Here is a 23,072-nt window from a genome sequence, read left to right as displayed (position 1 = left end):
ACACATACATACACAATGATATGACAATTTGATAACAAATTAATGAAGTGTGAGCAGTGGGTTCTGGGAGCACAGAGAAAGGCGCCTTTATGTTTCAGGCAGAAGTTCCAGGGAGAGTTATAGAAGTGAAATCATTTAAGAGCATTAAATGACGGGAAGGAAATTTGCTGGATGAAGAAGGGCGTTCCAGGCAGAGGGAAGAGTTTGAGCAAAGGGAGAGAAACGCATGACCTGCTCAAGAGTTGGCCATTGTTTCCAGTGTGGCCAGACAGCGGCTGTACAGAGACGAAGAGCCAGATTGTCAAGGGTTTTGGATCAAAGGCCAAATCCTCTAAATAGGGAGTTGACAAAGGTTTCTTGATGGGAGACTGGTTTGGCAGGATGTGTGTTTTAGGGGGACTCCTAACAGTGGGTGGAGAATAGACAGGCAGTCCAGTGAGGAGACCACAGTCTTGATCCAAGTGAGAAAGGATGACCTTGGGAGCCCATCTTGGGAGAAATAGTACCCTCTTCACACCAATTTCAGCATATTCATATTCTACCAGGCCCCAAAGCCACCTCTTCCACAAAGTCTTTACGGAGGCTCCCGGATGTAAACAAATTCTCCATCCTCTCTGCTCCCCTGTTCTGTGTTTGCTTTTCTCTCTGGGTTGCACAGATTTGTATTAATTTGAGTACTCCTTTTCCTTGCCCTCACATGGGTTGGGAAAGGACCAGGTCCTGGAAGCATGAGAACTTGTTTTGTGCTAGGGGACACGGCACTTCCTACCTATGTTGCCCTGAGGGCTTGGTTTCATCATTTCTGGAATGTATTGGTCAGGCTGCATCCAGGTAAACAGAGCCCATGCCAGACAGCCCAAAAGGAGAGAGTGAGGACCTCCAAAGGCAGGGTCCAGGCCAGGACTAGAGACACGAGAGGAATATTCCCTCAACTCAGGAGTCACGGCCAGCGGGTGGGACCTGGGACCACCAAAGAGACACACCTGCCATCATTGAGACCACCCAAAGCTGAGACAGCAGGGTGAAATAGCCTGACTGCCCCCTCTCCACCACCCTCTCACCCCTGCTAGAGCCTGCACTGGCTGAACCTGTGTGGAAGTCAGCTGGAAGGGAGTCTGGAAAGTAGAGTTTGCAGGGGAAGGGAAGGGTGGGGAATCTAGCTGAGCTTACAAACAAGACAAATGACGAGCACAGGTGCCCCTTGCTACCTGAAAGAGGAATAGAGCATTCCTAGGAAACCTTAGGAAGCCAAAATGACATGGAGCAAAGAAGCAATTACCATTAATTTATACAGAAAAAATTCTGAACATTCATACATCCCCTTCCCCCAAAATCCTCTCTTAGGTTTTTCTGATACCTTAGGACACATCTTTCTAACGGATGCACAAAATAAATCGAGATGAATCACAGACACAGTTCAAAGCCTTGGTGGCTGGATGCTGAGATGCTGAGTCCGTGGTTTCTGGGGAAGGAGCCTGACGGGACCACTACTGCTGCACGGGGTGCAGCTGTGCCGTCTCTCTAATGCTTAGCAAACAGGTACTAAGGTAGGTCTTCCCTAAAAGTGAAGCGGCATACCACAAACTTCCAAAAGGCGGGGGATACCTGTATAGCAAATTCACAAAAATCCTCTAGCCTTACTCACTTCACAGGATATTGGTGAGAACTAAGTGGGATGATCTATGTCAAAGCCCTTTGTAAATTACAGACAGCTCTCCAAATGTAGCTCTGAACTTGTTTGGACTTGTACACTGGAGGGTTGCCTGGCAGTCAAAGAAAGCCCGCACTTAACTGTTCGGTCATTAATTCTCTCCCCGCCCGGATCTGGAGTCGGGAAGGACTGACTGTTTTCCCGGTGCTCGTCCAAGGGACATGTCCATCCAACAGGCTGTCACTGAGGTCTGGGAGCACTCAGCTCATACCCAGGTGATAAGAAATCTTTCTGCACAAGATGAGACTCGAAATCACGTGTTTTTAAAAAATTATTTATTTTTTGAGAGAGAGCGAGACAGAGAGACAGAGAGAAAGAGCGTGAAGGAGAGGGAGAGAAACCCAAGCAGATTCTGCCCTGAGCATGGAGCTGGATGCGGGGCTCGATCTCAAAACCTTGAGATCATGACCTGAACCAACACCAAGAGTCTGACTCTTAACTGACTGAGCCACCCAGACGCCCCACCTAGTCACATGTTTCTGTACTTTTAGTGTCAGAACTAGTTTAATCTGCATGGGCAGGTGGACATCAGGCTTGGAAAGGGGCCCCTCTAGCCCCCCACCCTCCTTGGCAGTGAGCGGCCCTCAGGAAGAGAGCCACAGCCAAGTGAAGAGGTTCAATGCTATCCAGGTGATGGCGGGGAGAGACAGGAAAAACACCAGAGAATTTCCGGGGATGTCGTCTGCTCCTCATGATAGAAGAGATGCCCAAGTAATAGGGCCAATGCAGTTGAAACCTTTAGTCTCTTCAGCCCCATTAACCCACATCCACCCAAATGGATTCTCAGCCAATCCCATGGAGACATCCTGTCAGAACCATCCCACGTCATTTGCAGAGTGAAGTGAATATCAATAAAATTGTAATGAGTAATTTTCCCAGCTTCACTGACTCTTACTGGAAATCAAGCCCACTCTCTGCTGTGGCTATTGACAAAACTCTGCTCCTCCTGGGAGCTGCTTTCTTCCACTGGGTAAATCTGAACCCATCTGAGCAGATATCAGGTATGCCAGTTTAATGGGCATGGGCACGTGGATGGCAGGCTTGGAAAGGGCACTCTAGTCCCTGCCCCATGATCGCAGTGAGAAGCCCTGACAACTGAACTGGTTCGATGCTCTCCATGCTCAGGCAACAGAAAGAGCACTGCACCAGGAAGGCAGACATCTGACCTCTGGTCCCCAGTTTCTATCAATTACCCCTACCATCTACTCTAACCCCACTGGACCTCATTATTTCATCAGCGATACCAAAGGGCCCTTCCAGTTCTGCATTCTATGATTCTGCGAGAGAGAGAAGGCACAGAGAAATCAACCTGCCAGAGAGTGATGCACTTGATGGTGTAGACCCTTGAGGCTGAGTCTACACTGCCAGGCATTCAAGAAACAGACAGAAAGGGAGTTTTGCTGGCAGTTTCTTGCTGTGGCTCTCTGACCACAGAGAGCGTGGGCATCGCACCTGCTCCGTGGCCGTGACAGCCAGCACTGGGAGACCGAGCTGTGAGTGACAAGGCGTTAATTCAAGGCATAGGAAGTGTGATGGTTAGGGACTGGCCTCGCCCTTTCCTCTTGGCTCCCTATTGTCTGAAAGGCTGTCAGCAACTCCCGCTGATGCCTAGCTGCTCGGGCCTCACTGCCTTCCTCCTCGGCACTGAGGTGTGGAAGAAAGTACTGAGGTGTTTCTGTGGTACCTGGGCTGCTGGTTAGGAATGAGCTACCTGGAGAAAAGACGGGAGGATTGCTCAGCTGCTAGTCTGCTCCGGGGACCAGCTGCACAGGAAGACAGCTCAGCCCACGTCTGGGTCCCGGAGGTATGAATGGAGGCAGGGGGTGAGGGGGCGGTGCCCGTGCGTGCGTGCGCAGTGTGGGAGCAAGGCATAGAGGCAGTGAGGCTCAGATCCTTGAAGTCACTTAAAGCTGGATTTTTCAGAGGAGATTTTGCTGGCTTTCCCCAAACCCCAAGCAGCTGCCATCCCTCCATCCTGCATCTCTCCTCTGCCAAAGATCGTACAACAAAGGGAGGCTGCAGGTCTGGACTGGTGGCCAAAGCTCTCCCAGAGCCGGCGGGCCACCAGCAAGTTCTATGAGGACTGCTGTTACCTGGCCACCTGTCAGCCCACTGACAGTGGGCTTGGTTCAGAGGCTATATGTCATAAAGTGGGCACTGACTTTGTTTTCCCTCCTCTCTCCCTGGGCATCCTGCTTGAAGCTAAACACTTGGCTGACGAGAGCGTCTGACCAGATAAAGTATATTATAAAGCATAGAGCACACTTCAGTTTGCAGAAAGCCTTTTTCTTACTTATTTCTCTTGGGAAGTCAAGAAGATGGGGTTGTTATTCCCATTTCATGGATGAGGAAATGGAGTCCCAGGAAGGAACTAGGTGCACCTAATTCAAACTCAGTCTCCCACTCCATCCAAGAACCTCTGTCTCCTAAGTGAGAGGAGGGTGGCCTCCAGAATGATCGATCCTAAGAATGCCGATCATGGAGCATCACCCCTCTCCTTTGACCCGTGAAGTTTGGAGAAAGGTGGAAGTGACCCTAGGATGGCCATGTGCCTCCTAAGACAAATGCTTGTCACTGAGACACGTGCGGACACATGGTAGAGGTGAAAGAGGCAGAGTTGCAGAATTCTACATGGCCCTGCTCCTTGTAGATGCAAATACGAGACTCCAGCTCTGTGTGAACTGGCTTTGGGTGGACTCCCCTGCCACTCAGGGTCAGATGGCCCCCTGCTCACTCTTCTCCCCATACGAAGTAGTGACCTACGCTTCACTGAAGTATATGCTTTGTATTTGTCCCTCACAATAAAGGATGGAGGAACAGTGTTGCCCAAGTATCTGGTCCTAAACCTGGTGCATCCAGGAGTCAAGTCCCGGCAATGTGGTTCCAAGGTGCATGCTCCCAGCTTTCTGGACCCTTTTTCCCTGTCACGGCACACACACACACATCTCCCTGGTCACCCACAATTGTCTGCTCACCTGTCTGGTTCCCTCCCAGCCTGCAGGCATGGAGGGAGTGCACACTGTATTCTATTCCACATCCAGTACCTACACAGAGCTCCTCCTCTCCCCTCCTCGCACGTACTTGTGCACAAACCCACCGCACACACCCAGGGGCCGTTCAGAGAAAGCAGAGGCAATTACGTGACTTGCCTCCAGGCACACAGCGGGTCTAGCTCCCACAACTTTCCTGGCTCCCAAGGCCTCTTTCTCTCCTGCCCCCAGGCCACGTTGCTAAATATATCCTGGGATGAACCCTTTTACCATCTATAGCTAAAATGCCTCTTGACTGTTCTGCGCCAAGATTACAAGTCCGTCTAAACATCAATGATTATTTCATCGGCTAAAAGCAAATTGATCAAGCCTGCTCTCCCTGCAGACTAAGGAGGCTCTCAGTCTATTTGTAGCTCAGTCTGAGAGACAAGAGGCTGCCTGTTGCTTTCTGTACTGATGGGGTTCACAGAGTGGGTCACAGACGCGTTTAGCCTGGGATCAGCAGATGCTGGGGTATAGGGCAGGTGGACAATTCCCTCCCTGGCTTCTTAAAGCAGACTCAGGTTGGTGCAGCAGCAACCATCCTGAACGCCCTGCAGGATTCCGGGGGGGAGGGGAGCCGATCTGAGCAGACCCATTATGGACGTCCCTCCCACCTTGACCATCCAGAACTGCTCAGAGGAGTTGAGAAAGGTCATTGAGAAATGAATAGAAATACTATCAATTATAGGGGTGCCTGGGTGGCACAGCCGGTTAAGCATGGACACTTGATTTCAGCTAAGGTCGTGATCTCAGGGTCGTGAGCTCCAGCCCTGCATTGGGCTCTGTGCTCAGCGGGGAGTCTGCTTAGGATTCTGTCTCCCTCTCCCTCTGTCCCTCCCCCCTCTCGCATACTCTCTGTCTCTCTAAAATACATAAATAAATCTTAAAATGAAAAAAGAAATGTTGTCAATTGTACAGGACTCTGAAGCTGTTAATAACTCTGAAGCTAAGGAATGAGAGTAGGGGTTTGGGTAGGAGAACCATGTACAAGGAAGTAGAGAAAAAGTTCTCCTAACCAAAAAGCTTCAGCAGAAATGGTTTTAAAAAGGTGAGGGCCAAGGAGAAAGACTTGTATATGTTTCAGTAGATATTTTTCTTTCCTTTTTTTTTTTTTTTTTTGTTTAATTTAAACTTTGTTTTTCTTTGTGATCCCAGGCTTCTCACCTCCACTGAGTTTCTGGCTGCCTCTGAGCTGAATAATACAGTAGCCAGCCCAGCAGAGACAACCCACTGCTAGGCAGGAGGCTCCCAATACACAGGGAAGGGATTTTTCATTTCATACATCATTTAAAGCCTGCTGCAGTGATTTACCAATGTCAGGCTGTCTTTGGACCACAAAAAAGAGAAGAAAGGGAAATATGTATGCTTCTGTTGTGTATCTGGACTGGGATCCGAGGAGAGTGATTGGGGTAGGGGGCACACTGGGGTTTCTCCCTCGTCTGAGCACTGTGGAAAAGCCACACCTCCCAGCAGTGAGGAGCAAAGAGAACTAGGGGAAAGTGGTTTGTGTCTTACAGGGAGATTCTGATTCCTTTTTCCACCTACCCTGGGCAGGCTGGGTGGGCTCTCCTTTGCCACAACCTGTGTGGTCTCCCTGTTACTCGGTTCTTGAACTTAGAACCATCCTACACCCGCATAAGAATTATCTTCTTAAAACCGCACTACTATCCTGCTATTCGCCTGCCTCAGGACCTAAAACCATTTTCCAGGCCAATCGAGTCACCACCTTTAGGACCTGAACTCCTGCCTCTCTTCCCACTTACCCTGCAACCCCGTGGCTCCAGGCACCTGGAGATGCTCGCACGCCACCTGCCTTCGCCGTGGAGCTTCTAGGGCAGCTATTCTCCCAGCCTGCAATCGCTCCCACTTCTAAAACTCTTTCAAGGACCAACCTCACACCCACTCCATCCACTACTCTTCCCATGACTAAGCCAGCTTTCTGCTTATTCGCTTCCCCAGACTTCCAAAGACTCGGAGTCAGCAGTGACTTGAACTAGATAAGAGATAACACTAACATTAGGTAACATGACTAATAAATGTCATTGAGCGATTGTTGGGTGCCACGTGATTTCCATGCAATACCTCTATCCGCTCTCACAACAACCCCATCAGGATGTGCTGTTGATATTTCCAGGTGACAGAATGGAGACTAAGCCTGGGTGAGGTCATTACTTGAAGCTACATTCAGCTGGGAGGTAAGTAAGGTGGCCAGAATCTGAACCCAGACTTTCTGCCTTTTTTTTTTTTTTTTTTAATGAGCCTTTAACCACTACTTTTACTGCCTCTCAGTTCGGCATTACTTCTGAGGTAACTGATTTTTAGGTATTCTTTTAGACCCACAATAAAACTGAAATCCCTAAGGAGGCCTTGTGTGCCTTCTAGCTCCGAATCCCTCCAGCACCTAACCTCAGAGCTAGACACGCAATAGACATTCAATATAAACTCGATCATTCATCGATTGGCCAGACAGCTGCCAGAGTTGGGCACTTTTCTCTCTCCTCATTATGGAAAAGCCTAAATAATGCAGAGCTCAAGGAAGACTAGTGGGTGCAGGTCGGAAGGCAGAACCAGCTTCTCTTTAGGGAAGTCTAATACCGGACCACTTCAAACTCATCAACCAGACGTCCATTAAGCACATACTATGACATGGCAGACATATGGAGGACAGGAGAGAATAAAAAACGTTCTTGTCACAGAGGAGGCAAAGCAAACCAGAGAGGCAAAGCCAGGCCACCTTTGGTGAAGGTTGGGGTTGTGTGGCACAGAGCATGGGAAAAGGGAATGAAAGGACCCTGCAGATCAGTGTAGATCATTGGTGTGGTGGGAGACAGCTTCAGGAGAAGGTAGGGCCAGTGGGGCATTGAAGATGGGCAACATTGCCTTGGGTGGCGATAGAGGGAAGAGCATGGTCACGAGAGAGACTGACCCTGATTCATCACCTTTACTCTTTAGTGAAACAAAATGGCAGGGTCGGGATTTGTTTGCACCTTGCCACTATTCATGATGGCTACCAAGCTATGGTGCTTGCTCAGACTTTCTTACAGTTGGTCATGAGGGTAAAGCATGATAAAGTACGGTAGTATAGTGGATAAGTGAAGGTCCTGTATATATTTAAGGTTGCTTGTGCCCTGCTCTGTCCTCTTAAGAGCATTCAACTCTACATGCAAAGGCTGCTGATGGTGGCACCCTTGGCCTAAGGGACCTTTTCCTACCAGGACAAGGAGGAAGCAGTCCTCAACCAGTGACAGATGCCCCTTGGCTGGGGTGATTTTGAGGTCTGTTCTCTGGCTGCCCCCATGGTGACTTGTTGGATAATAAATTCTATTGGATGCCTTCCCTTCCCCCTCCCTCCTCCTTCCCACCCTCCCACAGTGGGATCACCTCCCAAATGAACTGCTTGCTCTTGAATTGCGGGGTCTATTTCTGGGAGAACCCAAAGTAGGATACCATAGTCTTTATTAATTGCAGAGATATACATATACACTGATAGATAAATTCCCCCAATTGTCCAAGCATAGTAAACCAGGTCGACCCATTCATAATGTCTAGATTCTTAGCTCTGACTGTTTTGCATGCTCATAGGACCCTGACAGTATCTCTCTCATGGTATACTCACCCGAGTGTCTGATTTATCAGCCCCCCACCTCTGCTCACTCCCAACTAGAGTTGTCCAGTCTTTGAAAGCAGGGGCTAAGCCACATCACGTCTTTACTGTAAGTTCCTTTCACAGAACGGATGCTTTAGTCTTTAATTGGATCATGTTACGCAGAAAAAAATACCCCTCTGTCCAAAAGCAAGCTAAGCCCTATGCCCTTCTCTGACTTCCAAAGTGATAAAAGTTCAGTTACCAAAGCCACAGTGGCTCGCAAGTGCCTTGTAATGGGTTCATTATTTTATTTATCCTGTTGTACCAACCCTGAGTGGCCTTTCAAATGGTCTCACCAGCGCCCTTTCCTCAATCAGTTTCAAATGGCCCATCTTGATAAAGCTCATCCAACCCATGTGCAGACTTTGAAACTGGAGCCCAAGAGTGCCGTGATTAAGGAGCGGGGGTGAGTACTGATGAGTGTGTGGCCCTGGTGTTCACTTCCTCGGCAGGGCTCCTGTCCACGGTCCAAGGCCAAGGCTGTGTCCTCTCTGCCCTAGCCTCATATCCTGCCAGAGCGCAGAGTGCATCCTCCTCCTTCCCCAGCAGCACGCTTCCCCCCTCCGCCCGAGATGCCAGGGCTGCCTGTGCCACACACTTGACAGCTGATCCATTAGATGGCTGGCTATTGCCGAGGATATAATCATCAAAGGTGGCAAGCGAGCCAGGCTGGCTTCCAGTGCCGAGGCCGGCTGGAGGCCCCATCTAGTCAAGTGGATCGCTTCTCGGAAATGGCTTGCCATCGCTGGGTCAGAGCCAGAGGGCTAAATCGGAGCTGGAGCGCTCTCCCCAAGGCTTCCGTCCCTAACCCCTAGAGATGCAAGTCCCCTGGAAAGTGAGTCCTTCACGAAAAATCAGACACCGTGTTGTGGGAGGCACACCGCTTACCAGGACGCAGCCTCCTGGCCCAGCCCACGCCACCACCCCACGGTGAGCCCTCCTGGCTCCACCACGCCCTCCTCATGCCAGGCTTGGCAGGCCCCAAATTGGACTGACAGATGCTCCCTTAACCTCGCTTCCAGTTCCACTCATTGCAAAGGCAGCAACAATAATGTGAGCATGACCTCCAGGAGGCCTGGGGCATAGCCACCTCCTGCTATCACCGAGGAGGAGAGCCATGCAGAGCAGAACGAGCGGTGCCCTTGCCATAGCCAATGCTCCGTTCCGGCCTTGGAGCTCTGCCCGCCAAAGGTGAAGCTGCGGGCAGAGACAAAGGAGGGCCTGCAGGCATGGCCCGGTGTGGGCCCCACGGTGCGTTGGTACCCTCTGGGACGTGTACTTTCTGCACAGGGCAATGGGATTTTTCTCCCCTGCCCCAGAGAGAGATTGGATCCAAATCCTTGTACTTGCTCTCAAGAGGCACACAGCCCATTTCTCGAGGCCAGCAGTTCTGCCTCTTTGGTAAAGATGATGCCTGAAACAGTCCAAATAGCTCTTTAGAAGCAATCTCCATCCCTCAAACAGCTGAGCTCTGCCAGCCAGGGTATGCGGAGCATACCACGGTCCGCTCTGATGCCCAGGTTTGGGTTGTATGTGTAAAGAATAAGCAAGAACCGGTGACCCCCCCACCCCCACCATTTATAAAGAACTTCTGAGTCTGAGTGAGAGGCGAACACGCAGGGCCACATTTGACTGCAAAGGAAATCAAGGGGGATGGCCCCATGGCACGAATGGTAGGCAAGCTGGGTTGTTTAGGTCCTGTCATGCCACATTATGCTGTGTGACTCTGGGTAAGTCACCTACCCTCTCTGAACCTTCGATTGTCCCAGATATAGATACACCTCATAGGGTTTGGGAGACCATGAAAACGAAGGGAATCAAACCTTACCCAAGGGAAGGGATAAGGGTTCTGAATAAAGCTTAAAATAGTCATTCTCCTGACCTCTCATCAGAAGAGCCGAGTTACCCTGCAGATCTACCTTGTAGACGTGCTATGGGAGAATGTAGATGATCTGAGGAGAAAAGGGCCTTTTTGTCATTTGCACCAGCCTCTCCCTAGAAGGAGAAATCCCCTCTGTGGCATTTGCTTGAGCACATCCATGATAACGAGCTTGTCTCTCTTAGATCAAGAGCCTGTGGGGGGGGGGCGGGGGGAACCAGAGGAGTGCTGTCCTCAGCAAGGAGAGGGAAAGCAGGCCATTGAAAGGAGGCAGGACCTGAGTCTAGAAGAGACCGAGAGCCCTGTGCATCTGGAATGGAAACCAGCTCTGCCTTCTTTTAACACATCTCATTAAGGGCCTGCTACATCCCCCGGGCCTGCCTTCACAGAGCCTGCCCTGCTCAGGCCACCCCAACATCAGGGAGCAAAGGAGGAAGCATGACCTGAGCAATTCAGGATATCTCCCAATCTGATCGGGCTGCCCGGATGGACCACTGTGGCCCCCTTTGCCCTGCATGCAGAGAGAAGAGCCACACAGGGACCCAAGCCGCCACTCGAAGGGACCTCAGCCCCTCCTACCTTTGGAAAAGTTTTCTGGAGTCTGGCTTTTCTTTCTCAGTCTCCACCCCACCTCATCCCACCCCAAGCTTATGTCCATCTTCTCTGGGAGTGTGGCCACATTCCTGCTCCGTGCTGCCAGAAAGCTACAGAACAGAAATGAGAAAGCAAATTAGAGACCGATCAGCCCTCTATTATCTTGGTGTGCCGAATGATGCCCCTATGACAACTGTGGTCCGGGCAGCCTGGCTCCAGGAGCAGGCCCCGAAGGCATTCAGGGGATGCCTGCGTTCTCCCGCTGAAGCTGAGTCATTCAGCGGCTGGAGATCAGCTGCCGCCTCTGGCCACAGCTGCTGAAGGCCGAGGGTGACGCGCCACCTTTCATAATCACCTGGACGGAAAATTAAAGCAGCCTGCCCCATCACCGGTTACACATTCCAGCGTGTAAATTAACAAATTCTTCCAAAATCCATAACAGATACATCTTTGTTCAGCCAAGGTACTTTGATATAAATTGTAGCTTTTTAGGACGGGTCTGTCAAAAGTGTAATATATCACGGAATAGCGGATACAAGTTCAAAAGTACATATAATAATATAATTAAGATAGCTTGACAAGAATGTATTTTAAAAGTATAAAATACCTGCAGGTATAATAGCTTCATAAAGTCTGTCAGATTTACTTCTGCTGTGAAGAAATTTAAAATGTTTTACTTTAATGTGATGCAAATGAAGGCTGAGGTATGCATATAACACAGCCCTTAAAAAACAGGTAGAGGGAAAAGAATAAAAGTCAGATTCGGGCCAAACAAGACATTCAGCTTTGCAGGTGACTGCATAATAGATCAAGCAAACAGATTGGGGAACGGCGCTGGGCTGTTTGTAGAAAACACCAATTTCCCGTTTCCCTCCCTTGTTGGCTACAGGAAAGTAAGTGTTCTTATTCAAAATTAATGATTCCCTCTGCACATTTTTCTTCTTGCTCAAAAGGTTCGAGCATAATTCTTGTTTAAAGCAAAAGCAATTTTTATATAATTACCAGCCCATAGAAAATTATTTTTCAATGCACCAAAAAGCTAAGGAGAGGAGAAACTCACACCCAGAACAAAGGCCTTCAGACACCTCTGTGTACGCAAGGACCTGGTGCCCCGGGAGAGGGGGGCGTTCCAGGCACCTGTCCAGCCTAACTCAGCTACCTGGGTGCTGGGCAGAAATTGTTCCCAAGCCAAGAGGCACTAACTGTTTACCTAGTATAAAAAGATGCCAAGATATGAAATTATAAGGTTAATCCAATCGACCAGGCCACAGATGGGGACACACAGACCAACTCTCACCCTCCCCTGGCCAAAAATTCCTCCTAAGGAATCCCATCACTCCAGCCTGGTGGTTTGCGCTACCGAGATGAACCCAACAATGTCCGTGGCGTTGCATCTCCCTGCACTGTGCGCTCCTGATATGCCAACAGCACCCACTCCAACTATTACTTAAATGCCTGGTGGCATTTGTCACACCTAGTTCCATCTCTGGTAGGCATCATATAGGGAGGACTCCGACATGAAGCAGCTACGGGCTTTCAGGAGCTCTCCTACCCTTCCCGGGCTCAGGTCATAGGTCAGAATCGGGGCAAAGAAAAGCCTGTATTTCGGATTTCTGACTGCTTCTGAGCAAGGGCAGATGCTGGCCGAAGCAAAAAACTAAAAATAAGAATAAAAATTAAAAAAGGTAAAAAAAAAAAAATAGAGTGGGGGAAGGAGTTCAGTGAAAGACATCTCTTCTCCAAGGTAAAAATTACATGCTCGAATCACGAAGCAACGTGGTTTAAAAATCAACACTGGCGGCATCTCTGGGGCTGATGACTGCACCCAAAAGAATTTTCAAAGTAAATGTACTTTTCACCATTATCTCCTCATTTGCATTCTGCTACATTTGGATTCGGAAATTCGAGTAGACACTTTATTTTCAGGGTAGGTCTGCATAATGGCAAACAAACAGTTTGGGAAGGAATTAGCCATATGGGCCTCGGCATTATTTTCTTAATGTGGGAATTGGGTCAACCTGACAAAATGCTTCCTCAAATACTGAAACTGGCACATTTTCTCCTTGAGAGGGGAAGTTTTCAGAATGGAGCCTCCCGGTTGGCTGTGCTTGGAGTCGTGGCTGCAGAGTCCCGGCCCTCAGAGGCTCGTGAAATGTTAAAAGCGAAGCAATCTCAGAGAACACCCGTCCAGCCTCCCTGTTTGGTAGCTAAGACGCAGAGGCCCAGAGAGGGGGAGTGACCTGGGCAAGATCGCACAGCTGATCAGTCTACATCACGCTTTCCTGTGACCCCGCTGCCCCTCAACTGGCAGAGGTCTGTCTCTGCTTTTGTTTTCTTCTGCGTGTCTTAGGAACGCCCACTGTCCTCTAGGGAACCCAATCTCAATTTCTGGCTCCTTTTCACATTCCCCAGACCCTGCGTGAAGTTACAAGATGTTGTGAATTTACACCAACCCATCAACCGATTTATTCTTCTGCCCGGCTCCTCATGGGACCCTACGTTCGGGGCACAGGACCACTGGCTCACTTTGCCCTCACCCCCTCTCTGCTCTTCAGAATCTAGAAGCAAAGTGAACAAGCACAGATGAGACCCCCAGAGATCACCATTCTCCCCTGGCGACTAGCTGGGAGACATAATCTGGGGAATGGCGCTGTCAGGGTGTCTCGAGTGAAGGATGTAACAATACATGAGACAGACCTTTTAACGGCAACCCATTATTTTTGTAATTTGTTTAAACAAAACCAAGTGATTCTTTAAACTCTAATTCACATCTCCGAAATCCAGTGCTACTATCTCTCGTTTCTCTCTCTGGAGCTGTGGCAATAATTTTAATGCCAGCAGAAGGCATTAGACGTTAGAGGTGAGCAAGGCAGAGGGTTCTGGCTTTTATCAGATAATTAAGATGCTACCAAAGTCAAACCTTTATCAACTTTAGACTAAAAATAAGCTACTTCCATCCAAAGGCCTTTCTACAGAGCATTTAGAATGACAGTGCTCCGGATAAGGGTTAGCTTTTCAAAATGGTTCATTGTTTTTTCAACTTTCATTGGCAATCCATTCTCATTATGCCCAATGCATTTGTCTTCATAATACGTACTTCACAATTACAATATCAAAGAGTTTGTATCTACATAATAAAAATGATCAATAGAATAGTACAGGGAAAACATAATAACAAGGTGTGATCATTAATGCAATGAACACTTTGAGAGAAAACATGGCGTCTCACGGGAGAACTTGTCCCTATATCATAAGATGTTAGAAACAGGCCACAGCTTGGAGGTGAAATGGAAATTAAATCTCCGATTCCCCAGAGGTGGGGAGCACAGCGTGGCAGCAGGGCACCGCTTGACTTTGGCGATGGGAGGGGCACACAGGGGGCGTTGCTAGGGGACCTCGTGTTGCAAATAGTCACTTCAAAAGGTACCCGCTCTATCTAACCTTCAGAACTTTCTGGCCTATATATTATGGGCTCAACAGACAACCGAGATAAGGCTTGAGTCTTTTTTTCCCAAGAATAAGAACTGGCAAGTTCCATTGACAGGACTCTGTTTAGCTGGCCTACAGAGGCGCCGTCCAGGAAGGAATGTATCTGCCAGAGGAAAATCACTGAATCCGTTTCCCAGGCTAAAGGCATTGGCTAGAGAAAAGAAAAATGTGGAAGAAGGGCATCCATGTGGCCATCTGGATGGTTTACTCTCACATTACATTCAGGGAAAAATAGGCGCAGAGCTGGTTGGTTTGCACAGAGCATGTCGCTCTGTTCTTTGCTACTCTATAGCATCTACCACAGTGCTGGTTCCCAGTATCCACTCAGTAAATATTTTTTAATGAATGAAAAGAAGTGGAAGCCTGGGTGGCTCAGTCAGTTAAGTGTCTGCCTTCGGCTCGGGGCATGGTCCCAGGATCCTGGGATCAAGCCCCGCGTTGTGCTCCCTGCTCAGTGGGGAGTCTGTTTCTCCCTCTCCCTCTCCTTCTGTGTGCTCTCTCTCTCTCTCTCTCTCAAATAAATAAATCTAAAAAAATTTTTTTTAAAAAGTAATGACTTTGTCATTAAGCCAAAATATTTCATAATTGATAACCCGTGCAGTAAATGACAGAACTCTCTAAGATGGACTAACACAGAAACGATGTAAAAGGTCGGATTAGTGAGGACAAAGGAAAAGGAACAACAGATAAGAAATGGGCGGGAGGCTGTTTGAGTTTGCACGAATGTAAAAGTTGGCGTGGTGCTTGGCCAAGCAGGGCTGGTGACCCCTTGCTGGGCAGATAGGAGGCTTGGCAGATGTTCCGAAAGGGAAGTGGGAAGCCAAGCAGATGTCCAGCTCTGTTAAGAGAGAAGGAGCACTGTCATGCTTCTTAGCTGGATCCAATGGAGGAAGAGTTCTCTTCGTGGGATGGACAGCCAGCCGAGAGCTGAATTATACCCAGAACTGGGCTCAGATCTGAACGTTGGATTTCATATATACATGTATTTTCCAAATCCTCCTGAGGCTTCTGTACATTCAGGTCAAATGCAAGTCTGAAGGGACAAGGCTTAGTTGGTAAAGGGCCAGGGAAAGCAGATCATCTGATCTATGAAACTCAAGCCACCTGCCTAAGGTCTCCAATCCTGCAAGGGAAAGAATCTCTCTCCTTCACTCACCTCCCTCTTCAACTTCCCAGGCACAGCTACAAGGTCTATCCCAGAGAAATGAAGTAAATTATGCTGAGATCTAAAATAATTTCAGCATCAATTGATTTAGATGAAAGCATTTTTGACTTGGGTATTTGGAAAATTATCCCTATTTATCAACTTGATTTGGCTAGCATAACCTCTATATGTGCAAGGATAACTTCGAACAGGGAGAGAGCTTGGGTGAATTATTGCCAAAATATCTCCAGGCACAGAATGCTATACAAAAATGCAGGGGTGATGGAAAGAATGTAACATACAGCGGTATGTGACATACAGCAGATGTAATAACAGAGAGATCTTGAATTCACCATTCACATTTGTTTCTTATGCATGAGAAAGCAAAATATTAACATAGTAGATGAGAAATCGTTACAGTGTCCAGGCTGGATTCCTACTTAGGAATATAGATATAGCCCAAGCTTTTCATTTCACAGATGATGGGGTCCTAGGCTACAAGAAGTCAAGGTGACTTGTCCAAGGTCTTAGAGCCGAGATTCAAACCTGGATGCCCTGGACTCTTAACCCAGTGCTTTTCTACTCTACACACAGTCTTTCAGTCACGGACAGAGAGGTAGGTATGTGGATGGGAGATGATGGATAAATACATATTCTCTAGGTGGTGTAGTTTTTAGACACAGTTATTCTGTCTTCAGATTGAATGTCCCATAGGTACATCAAAAACTCCCTGCAGGACATTTAAACTTCCCTGCAGAGTTAAAAACTGTGGCAAGTTAGAAGTCCCCTGGAGCGGAGATGAACCATGAGAGACGATGGACTCTGAAAAACAAACTGAAGGTTCTAGAGGGGAGGGGGGTGGGAGGATGGGTTAGTCTGGTGATGGGTATTAAAGAGGGCACGTTCTGGGGCGCCTGGGTGGCTCAGTTGGTTAAGCGACTGCCTTCGGCTCAGGTCATGATCCTGGAGTCCCGGGATCGAGTCCCGCATCGGGCTCCCTGCTCCGCGGGGAGCCTGCTTCTCCTTCCAACCCTCCCCGCTCTCATGTGCTCTCTCTCTCTCATTCTCTCTCTCTCAAATAAATAAATAAAATCTTTAAAAAAAAAAAAAAGAGGGCACGTTCTGCATGGATCACTGGGTGTTATACGCAAACAATGAATCATGGAACACTACATCTAAAACTAATGATGTAATGTATGGGGATTAACATAACAATAAAAAAATAAAAAAATAATCTTAAAAAAAATAAAAAAATAAAAATAAATAAATAAAAGAATTCATCCTATTCTATCCACACACACAAAAAAAACTAATGATGTAATGTATGGTGATTAACATAAAATAATAATAAAAAAATAAATGTAAAATAAAATTAAGTTAAATAAAAGTTAAATAAAATTAAAAAAAAAAAGAAATCCCCTGTAGCTATTAAAATAGTGTGTAGTGAGAAGAATGGTGTTACATACAGGTGACTGATGGGGTTTCACCCCCTCCCATGTCCTTAGAGAGACAGACTGATAGAGAGATACACACCGTTGGCATTTCTAAGCAAGGTGTCCAGTATTTTCAGTCCTGGGGGAGGCAGCAACTGCTGACTACTTTTCTTTTCCCAAAACTGCATTAAAACTTTCTTTTTTAAGAAAAACGAGAGAAAAAAAATCAATAGAGCATGAAAGGACATGAAAAATGCATTTGAACCCATATATATTTTTTTCTAACAGTGCAATTTTTTAAAGTTCTCTAAAAAAAAAAGAGTAATGTGATGCTCAAGGAAAAAAATGCAACAAAACCCTGAATTTAGAAGCAAAGGCAAGAGCCAAAACAAACCAAAACAAAAAACCCCCAAAATAACGAAGATCTAAAGATCTGACCTAGGAATTTGAGGTACGGATGAAAAATGGTGACAGCCTTGGCCACCTCTGGGATTGGAAGGTCAAAGGCTATATTAAATGTGATGGGGAACAAATTCACTTTTTGGATAATTCAGCATATATCCATATTAAAGCTTTTCAGCCTCCCATCACAGTGAAATTACTCCCGAGGTAGCAAGTGTTCCCTTGTGGACCTCACCGTACTTCTTTTTTTCTCCCTCAAAGAGAAGTGGCACAGCAAAGAATGCCAGACATCCTTTCCAGGGCTCAGGTGAAAAGCAAAGGGGAAAAAAAGAGTGCAGGTTAAATGCAATATTAAAAACGATCTCTCCTAATCAGTGTATCTTTCTTCCTTGCAGCTAAGCAATCTTTGTCAATTACGGGGCATTACTCCGCAGGCCAACTGGCAATTACAATGGCATCTTTCTTCCCATCACTGACAGCAGAAGGAGGAAATAGTCCGAGTCCAGCTAAATGTAAAGAGGGAAAGGGGAGCTCATTTTAGAGGTAATGTAGAGGGAACCTATAACCGGGATGCAGATGCTATATGCAGCTGTTATGCAAAGAAGCTCCTGCTCTAAGAGCTGATGTGTTTATTTAGACTAGTGCTAATGCCGAGTTAATGCCAATTTCCAGAGAGGATTAATATACACTAACGTGGAATCATTGAACCGTTACACACATCTGGAACCGGGTATTTTAACTGTTTCTTTTTTGTGGCAGCCAGCTGCACTGGAGAGGCAGCTGAGAAAGTTGCCATCGCTCTTTAGACCCAGCTGAACAGATGTCACGCTGTTGGGACAACTACAGGCCCTTCTGATCGAGACCACTGTCCTCACCCCCTTCTGATCTTTTTGCCGTTCCTCTTCGTCTTTGTCCAGACGTGAGTGTCCCACATTCATTTTCAAGATCAGGTTGCAATATCTTCCATGTCTTCCAATTTTCTCACTGCCAAACTACTTTCCATGCAACCACGAGTTCTCCCGAAAGAATGGAGAAATAGCCAGAAAATCGAAAGGCTCTGGATTTTGCCCAGATTTTTGTGGTTCAGTCATTTAATCTTGGCACCTTGTTCCTTGAGTGGATCCTTGGAGAGAGGAATCCTTTGGCAGGGAGACCACTTAGATTAATGGTGAAGGCCACCTCAAGGACTCAGCTGATCTCATGACCCAGAAGATTCTATTTCCAGAGACCTACAACAGCATGCCTCTTCCCGAGTGCTTGGCCCTCTTTGGCACTTCCATCTCAGAACAGACCACTGTCCCTCACTCCCCATCTCAGTCATTCAAGAAGGAAACCATGGTGTTTACTGGGGAGCATCGCGCTTCAGAAGAACTCTCAAGGTAGAAAACCTAAAGGGATGAGCTATTATGAGAGTCATCTGGCCAACCCCAATCCTCTCTAACACTTCCTTGTGGCTATCCTTTCTTGGGTGGAGGCTAACCCAGATGTGCACACTATCATTACGCATCCTAGAAAGGTTTTGCTTATTTGACCTTGGTTGCAGCTGTAAGGATTTACTCATCAATAATTACAAAGCACATGACAACTCAAAGTGCCCTACCAATATCAGCCATACAAGCAATTTATATTTTGAGATTCTGTTGGGGGCTTTCAACAACTATTTGCTTCGATCCACTCACTCTCCCACCTTTTGCTCCCTAGACATCCAACTGTTCAGACAGATCCCACCGAGCGAACATCACTCAAACCATCCCTTCAGCTCGGTTTCCCAAGTACCCTGCAATCATTTGTGCTTTCCTCCAGCATACCTTTCAGTGCCACATCAGAAGAGCTCTTTAAACACTAACAAGAACCAATATTTTAGATTCTACTGCTAGGCGCTTCAGCTCAAGTCACTTTATTGTAAAATTAGATGTCATTGTGAAAAGCATGGATATAAATATAAGGGCAAAAGGCCCTTTTCTTAATGTGGAAACCAAGGTAACAATATTCTATTTTTCCTTGTCGTCAAAAAGTTCTTCTTTTTTTTTTTTGATAGCTCAGCCAATATAATGCACTGCATATTTACACTGAGCATTAAATAACTATTATGCAAAAGTACTTCACAGTAATATCTAAGTATATTTATGGAAAGCTAAATTATATCGCCAAGTTTATTTTAGACCACAGAAGCCCCTGGGAAGGGATATTGTGTATTTTAAAGAGTAAATGTAAACTATTAAATAGAGAGAGCCTTTGTGGAATGTAACACATTCTACCTAGGTAAATCACAGAGCAATTACACAGTAAACTTTTCTTTGATGAAGCACTGAAGTGATGACATGTAATTACTTTTCCAATGCTGCACCATGTGTTTATCAAAATGTTAATGCAAGCATAATAACAGGCTGTATGTTTGCGCCGAGAATGTCAGAGCCATCCAGCTGTCAATCACATCTGAAAATAAAATCGCAAATAAGCAGGCAGCTTGATAACAGGAGTGACAGCCAATACTCACTCAGCTGATAAGTACTTTGCTCCCTCCACCAATCCCAGTGACAGTGTAATATACCTAATAGGGGAGTATATCTTTTATTAGTCGGCATGGAACCAAGTGGCATAAATGGGCTGAACCTTGCGTGTGGCTCTCTCCCCCTCCCCTGTGTTCTGCTAATGAGGCCTCTCTCAGGTGCTGGCCGATCCCATTTTCTTTCTCCAGGCTCCTCCAGAGCAGTGCCCTTGTGTTAAAGGCGGCAGAGCCTGCAGACGGGCGGGCAAACTCCATTCAGGCCAGGCTTCCCAGCTAAGGGGCCACGTTCAATCCATTAAGAACAAGCCTTGCTGGGCGCCTGGGTGGCTCAGTCGTTAAGCGTCTGCCTTCGGCTCAGGTCACGGTCCCAGGGTCCTGGGATCGAGCCCCGCATCGGGCTCCCTGCTCCGCGGGAAGCCTGCTTCTCCCTTCCCCACTCCCCCTGCTTGTGTTCCCTCTCTCGCTGTGTCTCTATCTGTCAAATAAATAAATAAAATCTTTAAAAAAAAAAAAGAACAAGCCTTGCTGTCTCTCCTCGGTCATGACCACCCAGACAAAAAGTCCTAGGCTAGGGCCCGCTTAGCAACTGGCTGCTTTTGCCTAAAGCTCTTAATGCAACTTAAAGAAAAAAAAAAAGGTGCTCTGTTTTGAAAAACAAGTGACAAAATTGTTAGGGAATCAGGATGAGCTAAGCAGTGCCTGGGGATTAGAAGTCCCACTCGGGAGCTTTCCTGGGGCCAAGTCCTAAATAGGCCCCTGATAAGGTCATTTTCCATATCATTTTTTTTGTGCTATGGAACATCTGGGAAATGAGCACTTTAGTTCTGGAAACCTCGTGTTCACCCTGACTCATGCCCTCTTGACATTCTCTGAGAACACTTTTCACTAAAGGATCCTTTCAAATGTATCTAAAAATTGCCAACCACTTGTTGAAGGGTGAGCAGGTGCACACATCATCTTCTCATTCAGATTAGTAATTCCGGACCTTCTTTGCAGTATGGGACACATTTTAGAATTTCATCTTGCTTATGCACAGTAGGGCAGTCTGGTTGTGCATAAATCGAACCTTCTAGTTACATTTCCTTCTCCACCTAACTGAACTCGCAATGCAAATCATACCTCCTTATTTGCATTTTGCTGTTATAAAATGCCGGCATGGCTTGTCCACTCTGCCCTTTACGTGAGTGTGTGGCTGTAACCAGAGGAAATGTTCTGGTTCTCGGTACAAAAAAGAAACCAGAGAGACATCCCGGCAGAGAACAGAATGAAAGGAGAAGCTATATCCCTACACCCTCTGCTCTTCAGCAATTTTCCTTCCATGATGTTTCATGCTTGCTGGTGATGCTGACAAATGCTTCGACGGCAACAGGCCAACTTTGACATTCCCACCTGCCTGAAGTGCAATGAAGAGCTGACCTCACCCCCCTTCCGGGACCACAATGACTGCTGGGAAACTTTCTATCATGAGCTTAGACTAATAGGTGTCTTTTGAGTGACAGTTTTTCAATTGCACAGCAACCTTAGAAGTCACCAAAACAAAGAAACCTTTGGAGTTTCCAGGGACCATAGGTTCAGAGACCCTCGCCTGCCTTGGTAAGACCCCTTGGACACTCAGTGACTGCAAAGTGGAGACAAGAGCTAAGAGTTTAGACAGACCTCAAGGGTCTTGCTTGCTGAGCCCATCTGCTAAGAGCCCGATTGCAGCAGATATGCATGCTTCTCCCGCTAGAGCAAGTATCATTTCCGTTAAAGGTGATGAATCTCCTTGGGCTTAAGTGAAAGCAGGTAGGATTTGTTACCGTAACGTGCCTTGCTCTTCTCTTCCGAAAAAGGGACGGAGTCAGATACTGACTCAGGGGCCTAAGTCCCTGGAAGTTGAGCAGGAGCCAGGAGGGTCATCACATGCTGTAGAGAGTCCTCGAGAAGCCAGCTACAGTTAAGAGGAAAAGGGACAACAGGAAAGGCCAAGCAGGGGATCCGAGGTGGCAGGAGAGCCATCTTCCAACGGCCCAGTGTTTAAAGCCCTTTGCAGCATGTTCCCGACAAATGCCTCCCGCCTCACTTCCTGCCACCTCCCTCTCCTGTACCCCTGTCTTTCGGGTCCTGTGCACACGGAACTTTGCACTAGTCCAAGCGCACGGTCACAATCACAATTTCCACGACTCCTCTCATGCTGGCACCTCTGCTTGGAATGCCCTTTACTCATTCTCTCCACCTGGAAAAAAATTCACCACTCTCTTCAAGTTTTGGGAAGGGCACTTATTCTGTGGCGAATATTCTAGAGTGCCCCAAATTCCGTGGCACTGAATTCCGTGGCACTAATTTGTTGTTCTCACCTTAGCACTCCCGTAGCACCTCGACATTGGCATTTTCTTCCCTAGGCATATAGTTTTCTCTTCCCTGCATCACACTATGAAGATCTCATGGACAAGCATCAGGCCCAAAACTTCGGTTTGGAATTCCCAGGCCTACCACACAGGCTGGTTTACAGATTCATAAAAGGTGCTCAAAAGTGCTCGATAATTTGAATTTATGATCCAGTATTAGAGAGCATGTTGTACAAAAGAAGGACCGTTATGTATTTATTCAGAGTCAAAACTCTAGAACGGAGAGGCAGAGATACAGGTTTTGAATCAGCACAAAGAAGCTTCTGATCATTACAGCAGCTCAACAATGGAAGTCTCTTGACGTCACAAGGTCCCTAGCTCTGCAGGTATTAAAACGGAGGGGTGTCTGGTCACCTCGGGAGATGGCACAAATGACCTGAACGATCCCTAGGAATCCTTATGATACTTTTCGACTTTGAGATACCATGAAGCATTAGGCCTGTGTACATGAATAAATAATTGTTTGGGTCTACTAGTTAGAAAAAGTTCTATAGTAGCATGGGTCTCAGCAGGCCTAAGATTCACTTGCGAAGCCTGTTAGAAATCCTGGACTCCATTCTGAACAAAAACTCTGCGCAGGAATGTGGAGGTGGACACTAGAAATCTGCATTTTAAACAATCACTTTAGATATTTTGTGGGAAGTAGCTCCAGGACTATCGTTGGAGAAATACTGTTCTGGAGTGGGCCAATCGATGGACTTAAACCTTGTTATTCGACCAATTTTTCTTTATGTTGACATGAACTCAACTCAACCTGTGGGTATTCCCTGACACGTGTGTGTAAAAAAAGTTTATAATTTGGGCTCAGGTCCAAGTACAGAGAGAAATGTAGGTCAACAAAGCCAC

General features: G+C 47.1%; 1 protein-coding gene across 6 annotated transcripts in view; it reads right to left on the bottom strand.

Annotated features, from left to right (window-relative positions):
* The window catches only part of KIRREL3 (kirre like nephrin family adhesion molecule 3), a 537,206-nt gene that overhangs the window by 400,810 nt on the left and 113,324 nt on the right, over positions 1–23,072 (bottom strand). The gene's annotated exons all lie outside the window — the stretch shown is intronic.

This window comes from Halichoerus grypus, chromosome 11 (genome assembly GCF_964656455.1).
Source record: "Halichoerus grypus chromosome 11, mHalGry1.hap1.1, whole genome shotgun sequence".
NCBI classification, from domain to species: Eukaryota; Metazoa; Chordata; class Mammalia; order Carnivora; family Phocidae; genus Halichoerus; species Halichoerus grypus.
This window is presented reverse-complemented; position numbering and strand designations above follow the sequence as displayed.